We start from the raw sequence: 11,330 nt of genomic DNA on the forward strand, positions 1-11,330 counted from the left end.
TTATCATTAGCAAAGGTTCTTAATTTATACCTTTGGTTAGCGGTTGTTTTGTATTTATATTTGGGTGGTAAGAGCAACGATCGTGGGTTTCTCTGACATGCTCTTTCCCCACAGGAGCTCTAGGTGAGCCTGGCACTCTCATTCTATGTTAAATAGTTGTTAATGTTTTTGTTGTTCATTCTATTTGTCACATGTTTAATTTGAGGATTGTTGTATGTAGATAATAAAGTTAGGTGTATTTACTCCGATTTTGTTTTATAAAATTAAACCATACATCCCCTCTATAAAGTTAGTAGCCAGCGCCTTCCGGTCAATTAAAAAAATAGATACATACAACGTAGGTATTCCTTATGACGATCACATATTTTTGGCCACAACTACGTTATTTTCTTTTTTTTTCGATCGAACCTGGGGTTGTTATACTACAATATTATAGATTTATACTTCACAATTAGCCCCTACTATCGGCCGTTATCCATCTAGACCGCTGAATAGCCCAATACAGGATTAGCTATCTACTTAATGAAAATTCCTGATTTTATCATCGTTCCCCTTCTTTAATAAATAAATAATTTTGAGGATTCCAATAAAACATGATAAAAATTCGTTATGCATAAAATAAATATTTTCATATCACTTTCTATGTTGAAATGTATTGAATCCAATGTTTTTATTGACCTAATTAATTATTATTTGTTTTTACCAATGTTCTGATTATCGTTTTAGTTTAATATTATAACAACATTCATAACATAATAAACGTTTGCCATTAATAGAAGAGAAATTAGTAAAATTACAATTTGTTTTGATTGTATCGAGATTTTCTGTTTCGTAATTAGTCGATAGTTAAGTAAATGCGTGGATGTGAAATGTGTTACGATTATTTATGCAATTGCGTAACTGATACTGGAGTTACATTATTACAAATATGATATTTTATTCCGTCATTTCAACATAACGATTTCCACGTATTGATTATTAAAATGCATTTTGTAATTACATAGGTGGTACCTTTATCAGCGTGTATTACACAAACAATAGTAAACGAAACGAAAAAGTAAAGTATATTTTTAGTGTACCTACCACATTGATTTTTAGTAACATAATGTATTAGTGATTGTAATCAATTTACATTAGTGAGACTTAATAGTCACTAATTTTGGATCAGTATCACGGAGACTAATTGTTGCTTTGTCTCTCACAAATTGTACGATATTGTGTAGACACATAAGTTTTAAATTAATAGTATTATACCCCACTTATTTTTTTTATAAATAATTGTGAACATATGTAACAATTTTTGTCTATCAAAGTTTTTCGAGATTTTTATAATACAATTTCTTTTTAATTATAAATTTTTGTTATCCACCCTCGGAGCATAAATAGAAACGGTTAGTTTGGGTAATAATAAGCAAAACGAGGCACAAGAAATATTTAGGCTAGCAAAAGATTTTAAGATCATTCCATAAAAAAATTTCATACCTTGCTTAAGTATTTTTTAAATTAGAGTTATTTTTATGGGTACAAATACCGGACAAAAAAAATAGATAAAAGGTGAGCTTTTGATGCGTTGAATAAATATGGTTAGGATTGTATTGCTTATTTCTGGAAGACCCTGTAGATTTTTGAGGAAGAGATAAATACAGTATATTCCTGAATAATTGCTACAAATTTTGGTATCAGGGAATAATAATGAAAGTAATAAAAAAAAGTTCCTATCGATCCCCGGAAATGCATAATAAAAGGGTATCAAAAAATTTATTTTCAGAAATTTAGCTAGAAATAATTGCCGTGACGTACAACGTCTTCGCAATGGTACAATGAAAAATAGTATTTTTCATGAAAATTGGACTGATAAGCAAAACTGTATATACGAATTATCTTTAAAAGTTATTTTACTTCTCGAAATCATCGTACTATTTAGTGAAATCATAAAAATAATAATAAATAATAATTGCAGTTATAGTAACCCCGATTTGAAATAAAATATGTGCACTTTTTTATGGTTGAACAAATGGGAATGGTGAGACTCGTACATCTTTCTATCCTCGCGCGTTCCAATCGAAAGGCACCTTTTCCTAAGATTTCAGTAAAATTCATAACCGCCTCTGTTACCTTTTCAATAACCCCACTGCAGAATTTGAATTTTTCACAAAAATTAATTATAGTTTTGTTTATGAAGAAGATTGCTCAAGATTACTTTTTACATTAAAAAATCAAGTCTTCTATTGTAAGAAAATTCAAAAATTCATTCAGTCTGCAATATTAGACTAGAAAATACAATCAGTAAACTCATTGGTATATATTTTTACGATTTTTTAAATTATTGATAGTTTTTGTTTTTTGATGAGTTCCGTCTGGGATTAAAATTTGTTTTTTCTTTGTTTTGTGGGTATTTTGCCGCAAATAAATTCCAGACAATATATTAAAATTTGCCTTGTATAGTTCTGACATGCTTAAAAAATCAACTCAAAATATAGAAAATATAATGTTTTTTAGGCTAATAAACTCTGTTGAAACCGCCCTGCTCTTGTAATAAAACAAAATTGTGAACCCCGAATACAATTTATTCCCATCTATGAGATACTGCTACATTTCAATATTATGGTATTGTTTTACGGCACAATTTACGACTTCCCCTACTACGGTTTTACGTGAAACTTCACTACGCGGTTTCAGGGAAATAAATTGTAACGCAACTCGCCTTTACGGTATCGTAAAGATTCAAGAACAATAGATCCTTCGCTATGATGTCCTGGAATGTAATTAGTTTGCTATGAATCCTGTGAATCCGTAGGGGATGCATAATCAATTATTATAGATTTGAAATTTGATCAGCCGTGAAATTCGTGTTTGAGAATTTCAGATCCAGAATTAGCTTCAGTTTCCAATCAAATACTTCCTTGCAATGATGTGGAATGTGCTTAAGGAAATGAACATTCCTGAGCAAAACGCATTGGTCAGTTTATCAAACAGAAAGTATCTAGTTTCAAGAACAAAATTGAAAATAAAGTAGTGACAAAGTTTAGGTAAAGAACATCTCCTAGATCGAATGATAGATAGATTAACACAAATTTTATTATTACTCAGTTCATCATTGATGATTTCTGAGCAGTAAGTATCTATAAATTATGGGGCTTTTTTTCATTATAATTCTGTTCATTCATTCATTAACTTATTCAATTATATTCTGTCGCGTACCATGTTTAAAAATTTTGAACGCACCAAACATCTCAAAAAATTGTTTCTTATCATCTCAATTATCCAGTTTTTTCACAATTATGTTTAGTTTCCACTTTATACATGAAAAAACTAGTTTTTTTTTTGCTTTCAGCGACAAACCTATATTTTACCGAGTATGTATCAATAATAATTATAATTGTAATTGGTACATATCAGTATCATTCAAGCAGTGGAAAATTAATATTTATATGGAAAGGAATATTTGATTAAAATTCGATTATATCTGAAATTTGCTACATTTGAAGTTTGAAGTTTTAGTGACTAATATTTGGTCTAGAAACATTTACCTTTATAAATCTTCTCTTGTTAATCTTCCAAAACCACCCATCCAATACCAAATCTCATCCAAAGGAGCTTTAGTAGTAAAATTAGAATCGCCTCTCTTCCAATACTTTGAATTTCATTGAAACGTACACTTTAGATTTAATTTTGAAAAAAACGAAGAAAACAAAAAATTAAATCAAAGAGAAACAGAAATCAAACATATCAACTCGTGAAAGTAACGTTACGGTCTTGTTCGCGCATGTTATCTTATATCTCAATTTCTGTTCAAATAAAGGGTGTTTCAGAAATATTTTCGTTTTTGAATCCGGCCGTTGGTGCAATAGGCACGTTCCAGAGAAATGCCACTGGTGGCAAATGCTTTATAATTGTTAAGTTTTCGTTGTCATGGAACAATGATTATTATGTTGTTGTGTGTCACCTGTACAACGTACAGAAATCATTATAATGTAGTTACAATAACATATGGTTTTCTCATGAGTCAAATTTTCCCATAAACGGTCATGTTAATAAGCAGAATTGTCGATGCTGGGCTGAGCAGAACCCGCAAAACCTTCATCAGAACCATTAGTTTTTCACCTCCGAATTCTTTGAATCTGAACCGATCGACTTGAAATTTGGCAGATAGTTAGAGAAAAGGTCAATGAACATTAGTGACATAGCGCCGATTGACGCTTCCACCCTGTTGGGGGTTGACACCCCTTCTCAGAGGTGGATTTTTTTTTTCAAAACTAACACTGGAAATCAATAGAGAATCAAATTTTGAGCAAAAAATATTCGAAGAATTTTTTTCGAGAAATCAATAGTTTTTTAATCACTTTTTCAAAGTATTTTTCGCGAATAACTCAAAAATTATGCATTTTATTAAAAAAAGTGTAATGAACAAAAATGTAGCTTATAAATAAACAAAGAAAATCGTTTTTTTATCAAGTGTTGTACGTCCTATACAAAGCGAAATATGGTTAGTGGAAGGGGACTTGTTTTGGGGGGAATACTCGAATCGATGTATTCAACGTCAAATAACGGAAAAAGGATTAATTTTACGTGTATAACGCTCCTGGAGTTTTTTGTAGTACTCAAAAAGACCTTCAAAATGAGTACTTATAAAAGTTAATTAGAGCAAAATTGAAGGAGTTATCGTCAAAAACAGATGGGTTGCTCATATTTTTTAAGGAAAAATGAGCAGTAAACGCTGTACCATTTCCATCAGAATTAAAATTAATCGTAGACCCTTTACAATTAGTTTTGTTTTAGTGTTTTTCATACGATCCTGAAGTTAGACCGGTTTAGAATGCGTATTTTTTTAATAATGTACGGTAAAAGTTGAAAACGTATTTTTCATTATTCAAAAAAAATTGCCTTATTTATATAATAACTCTGAAACTATGAAAGATACGTAAAAAATGATAGACAACAAAAATGTAGCTTTTTTTTCAACAAATATTTTGCTTTTTTTATTCCTATAGCATAAAAAATAAAGGAGATATCGCCGCTTGAAGTATCCATTTTAGTGAAAAAACGACCTGTCTCGAGCCCTTCGATCCTTTCCCTTTAAAAAACGAAGGACTTAAAAGGTTTTATATGCAAACGATCTTACAGCTCTTGAAATTATCTTTAAAATGCTTTTTTGTAGGATACTATAGCTTCAAAATTAACCGAGTTATGGTAAAAAAACCAATGACATTTTTTCGGAGCAAAATAGGCTTTCTCATTTTTATATATTATATATTATATTATACAAATAAAATAAGTAAAAAAATTTAGTGTGATTATTTATATGCAGCGTAGCAATTTTTTTTATGATTGATTATATTTAAAAATCGATTATAATAAAAATATTTTACATTAATATTGGTAAAAGGGTAGTTTATAAGAGTTGAAAATGGCAAAAGTAAAATATTCTTTCATAAACAATATAAGGGAATTTTTATTTTAAATTATTGCACAATTATAGCATTCCAAGATTTAAAACGTAATTTTTTATCATTTTTTTAGCACAGGGGTGATTTATAAGGGTTGAAAAGTGTTATGAGATACAAATTCTTTCATAAGCAATGAGGGAATTTTTATTTTAAATAATTGCACCGTTAAATCATTCCAAGCTTTTAAAAAGTAATTTTTTATCATTTTTGTCAAAACAGGGGTGGTTTTTAGGGGTTGAAAGGGAAAAATTATTTTATTAGCTATAAGGTAACTTTTATTTTAAATAATTGCACGATTTAATCATTCCAAATCTTTATAAAGAAATTTTTTATCATTATTTTTTGCATAGGGGTAGTTTTTAAGGGTTAAATAAAGGGTCGAAAAGATCAAATATATCATGAAACATGTTCGAGAACATTGAACATTATTTAATCTTTGTGCTTGAACGAGATTTTTATCAATAAAATGCTTAAAACTTAATTTTTTCAATTTTTTACACTTAGGGGTAGTTTTTACCCCTAAAAAACAAAAAGCGTCAATCGGGATTATGTCACTTTTGAACTTGAGCCTAAGATGAACCTTATTCTAAATTTCCATGCAAATCCATGCAGTTTCAAAGAATTCGGAGGTTACAGCTGATTTTCAGCTGCAATTACTGTACTATAAGGACAATATACCTAATCCCTGCAATCCCTTGACTCGTATATAACTATGTGTCTATTCATTGTGACAAAACTTCCAATTAATTAATACATAGCTAAATAATGCCGCAAGCGTACTACTCTGAAATTGTCCGAATATCAGTTTATTCAGTTATGGAAAACCATATAATCCTTGTACAACTGAGAAATGCCAAACATAACTCAGACCAGACATATCCCAAAATAATACATTTTCCTGATATTTAATACACAAAGAACTATTTCAGTTCTTGTCTTCTTGGTGAAACGAACCACACACACCCTGTGCTCTTTCCCGAACTGGCTTATTTTAGAAGCGGATGGACAGCGAGCAGCTTGCAGATCCACAGTCCTCTCTACAGTTACTCGACACCGAGAATCACGATTATTTTTAGCCTAAGAACTCGCTTCCTCTTCAAACTGGATCTGTTCCTCGCCATCGGCAGCTAAGACCTATTTAAAATCAATATATAACATGCCCTTCTATCAATATTAACGTAAGATAATCTATTTATATTCATCCAGTGGAGCGCTCTCCTTTCAGCCGTTGGGTGAATATTTGATTTCAACCGGCTGCCTTCAAAAATGATTTGGTAAAGTTGAATTAGCATTAGAGTCTGTTTACATGTAGTAATTTAATTTTATAGATTACTTTAAGGATGCTGGGACTAGAAAATCGATAAAAAAAATTGACAAATTCAAATAAGTGTTTCTGAATGCAAGAAATCTGTTTATTTTAGTATATTTTTGCATTTCGGATTCTAGTCCAGACGGTATCTGTTTCAAAAAGCCATATTTGGGTGAATCGTATATTCACGGAGATTTTTGGCTCTTTGGCTTTCAAATATTACTAGAAATGAAAATTTTTCTATGCGCATAAAAAAAGCGTGGGCTTAACGCTTAAATCTGGCAACACCGGAAATAATTATTTGTAACTTTTTCTAATTTTTTTTTAAAAGAAGCGTCTTTCCAAGAACTTTTAAAATCTGATTTAAAAAATTTGATTTGATTGAATATTCACAAAGTTATTCTAATTCTAAGTGCCAGAGCTCCTAATTGAGGGATTCGAATTTTTCAAAAATCGCTTGAAAGTTTGAGAGCCCTTCTATATGTGATTAAATTTTCAAATATCTAAGGGCCTTGGTTTTTGCCGTGCAAAATATTGAAAATTTGCAATTTTTTTTTCAAAAACTGGATTGCAAAATTATTATGCAAAATCTATCGAACCGATTTTGATGAAATTTGGTGTGATAATTCTACATAACATGAAGTTTTTTTGAGCCAAGTATAAAGGTCCTATACCCAATTTAAATACCCCAAAAAAATTCCCTAAAAAGTATTGTTTTTTAACCCCATTTTTGCGATTTTTTCGATTTTTACTGTAATAATCATGTTTTATTCGATTTGAAACTAATCATGTTATGTAAAAAATTTAATTACAAACATTTTTTTCCTTTTCCATTTTCGCCTAAAATCAACTCTTGAAAAGATACATATATACATTAAATAGGAAGAAAAATATGACATTTTTCTAATTTTTTTTAACATATTGTGCCGCCAAAAGTTAAGCCCACGTTTTTTTTATGCGCATAGAAAAATTTTTATTTCTAGTTATATTTGAAAGCCAAAAAGCCGAAAATCTCGGTGGATATACGATTCACCCAAACCAAAACAGTCTATTCTTCGTGTTTCATGTTTCATTTTCAAATAATTCAACTTCCTTCGTTAATCTTTTCTGGAGGAAGAAAGATACAAACTCACGGCTTTCATGGTTTATTTGGCTAGAAAAGCTCTATATGTATTTTATTGTCTATTATTCTATATATTGTTTTTTGAAATGTCGAGCAACTTTTTAAAAAAAAAATCAAAAAATATTTTTAAAAATTTTTTGAATTTTATTTTTAATTCAAACAATATCTAATAGAAAATTAGAAAAAGATCGAGAAAAATTCTTCTTTTTCATTTTGATAATGATTACGTAATGATCAAGAGCAATTAACGTATTCCTTTAATTCTTTCCAAAACTTTGGTCACTTGGAACAGAAAAACGGATTTATGCATGAACTTGTCAATTTACAGGGTTATGAAGAGCTGTAAAATTTTTTCTCAACTCTTTTCTTTTCATATATATTTGTAAATTAGCAGTAGATTTTTTAGAAAACTAGCCATTTTTTCCACTTTTTTCAAATTAAAAAAATTTGGATTTTTTTTGCGCTGTTCCCATGACTGCGCAATAAGCGAAGTTCAAAAAACGTTCTTGTCAGAATATCTTGAAACTAGAAACTGGAAGCTTCAAACAGCTATTTTTATCTCGATACGACCTTTTTTCCTGAGATACAGCCTGTCACAAATCACTAAAAAAATTTAATTTTTTCCACTAGTGTATGTTTTTCGTTTTGATTGCATTAGATAACTTATAAATAGGAAGATAAAGTCAGTAATGAAAATTAATTATTTCCTATTTACCATTTTTGTTTCTATTCGCGTTTAAGTTGCTCTTGACTAGGCACATTCTATTCTGGCTGATTGAGATCAATAAGAAATTGTAACTTGTAAATTCTGACAACTTAGAAAATAAAGTAATAAATCGTCTACATTAGATGTCGGTAGCGGAGCAAATAAAACATTGAGTAACGTAGTTTTTAAAGCCAATGTCGAGATACATATAACCCACCTGTTTGAATAATGTTTTTGCAGCGTGTGTAATCCTATGTGAAATTTTAATACCAACTAAAAAGTCAGATCTACAACTCTGTGAAATTAAAAAATTGTATTTTTTAAATTAAATCAATAACTAAAAACAGCGAAAATAAACTATAGGTACCTATTATGCAATGAAATAGATGCAGAAGATTAATAGTGCGCAAAGCATAAATAATATTTTCACCTTTTTATTTCTTCTTAAATTGCCTGTATTAGTTTTCTTTTTTCATTTTCACATAAAGTACTAACAATTTCTCTAATGTAATCTAATCGACAGATTTAAAAAAAGGAAAATTAACATTTAATGGCGGGGTTTGCGGCAGCTGAAAAGTAAAGGTGACGCCACTTTTGATGTCAAAATATACCCCCCTTTAAAATAAAAGTTGACTAGTTTTGATGATTTTTAAAAATCGTCAATAGGAGATTCTCATTGGAATACATAATACAAATATAATAACACAGCCCCACAAAAAAAAAAGTGGCAGCTCCGAAAGACGAGACCATGGTATCCATATGGTTTTGAGGTCGCTGAATCCTAATCCGGTGTCCGTTTGACGCGATTAGCTCTGGTTTAAAGTCAGTTCAAGGACAAATGTAGAAAATTATTGTCAACAAACTAAACCTATCTATCTATACGTTTTTGGGGTCGCCGAATCCGAATCCGGTGACCGTTTGACGCGATTAGCTCTGGTTTAAGGTCAGTTCAAGGTCAAATGTAGAAAATCAATTGTCAACAAACTAAACCTACGTATCTACACGTTTTTTGGAGTCGCTGAATCCGAATCCGGTGTCCAGTTGACTCGATCAGATCTGGTTTATGTTCAATTCAAGGTCAAATGTAGATAATAAATTGCCAACAAAGTAAATCTACATATCTATAAGTTTTTGGGGTCGCCGAATCCGAATCTGATGTCCGTTTGACTCAATCAGATCTGGGTTGAGGTCAGGTCAAGGTCAAATGTGGAGAATCAATTGAAAACAAAGTAAACTTACATATCTATACGTTTTGGGGGTCGTTGAATCCGAATCTGATGTCCATTTGAAGCGTTAAGGTCTATTAAATACTTTCTAATAGAAATAGATCAATCAACATACGAAAGATACTTATTTATATAAATATTTTGGTTTTAAACCTAAGTGAAAAATTTTATTGGGTTTGAGCAGAAAGAAAGGTCTCACCAAAATATTAAAGAAGGGAGAAATTTGGGTGGCAATGAAACTCTCACTGATATTGCTAGTGATACTAGTGATAACGAATATATTCCATATCACGTTGTGAAAAATACAGGAACAATATCACAAAAAAAAAGTAAATGATGTTCGAGATTTGGGCCTGGCAGAGAATGGAGCAAAGTTCCTAATATCATGGCTAAAAAAATACTAAGCAAGCCGGAAAAGTGAAAGCTTTTTACTATCAGTACAGAAATAAGGAATATTTTTCTAACGATGAAGAATTTTCCTTAGGTTACTACAATGATATTGTTGGATAAATCACTTCAAACATGGATGTTATAATCCTAACGCACATTGAAATAAGAATGCCATATTTTGAGGATAGTCTTACATAGGATCAAATACGAACAACATAAATGGCTTTACATTTGACCTTGAACTGAACTTAAACCAGATCTGATCGAGTCAAACGAACACCGGATTCGGATTTGGCGACTCCAGAAACGTATAGATACGTAGATTTAGTTTGTTGACAATTGATTTTCTACATTTGACCTTGAACTGACCTTAAACCAGAGCTAATTGCGTCAAACGGACACCGGATTCGGAATTGGCGACCCCAAAAACGTATAAATACATAGGTTTAGTTTGTTGATAATTGATTTTTTACATTTGACCTTGAACTGACCTTAAACCAGAGCTAATCTCGTCAAACCGACACCAGATTCGGATTCAGCGACCCCAAAAACGTATAGATGCATAGGTTTAGGTTGTTGACAATTGATTTTCTATATTTGACCGTGAACTGACCTTAAACCAGAGCTAATCGTGTCAAACGGACACCGGATTCGGATTCAGCGACCCCGAAACCATATGGATACCATGGTCTAGTATTTCAGACCTGACACTTTTTCTTGTGGGGCTGTGTAATATTTCTCAGTTATATGCATACAAAGTGGAGAGTTTACTGAAACAAATTCTGTAACTAATAAATAAATGTTTGTCGGAAAATTCCCGAAAGACATCAATTTTTATTTACAAAGATGTTTGTTTATTTTTTTAATTATGTGTTGCAGTAACCCCCACCTTTTTTAAATGATTAATTTTTTATTTTAAAGCTTTTTCAATTGCAAATGCAATTTCGTATTTTTATGTTACTTTTTATAAGCAATATGTGGGAAAAAATAAAATATTTTTACTGAAACTACTTTAACGCAAAAGATTTTCAAAGTGCCCTCCACCTTATTGCTGACAATACCCTAATCGATAATAAAAAGCATTCCGAATATTTTGTAACACTTCCGGCGTTACTTGCCTTATCATGTC

The sequence above is a fragment of the Anoplophora glabripennis genome, unplaced genomic scaffold, assembly GCF_000390285.2.
Source record: "Anoplophora glabripennis isolate ALB-LARVAE unplaced genomic scaffold, Agla_2.0 scaffold562, whole genome shotgun sequence".
NCBI classification, from domain to species: domain Eukaryota; kingdom Metazoa; phylum Arthropoda; class Insecta; order Coleoptera; family Cerambycidae; genus Anoplophora; species Anoplophora glabripennis.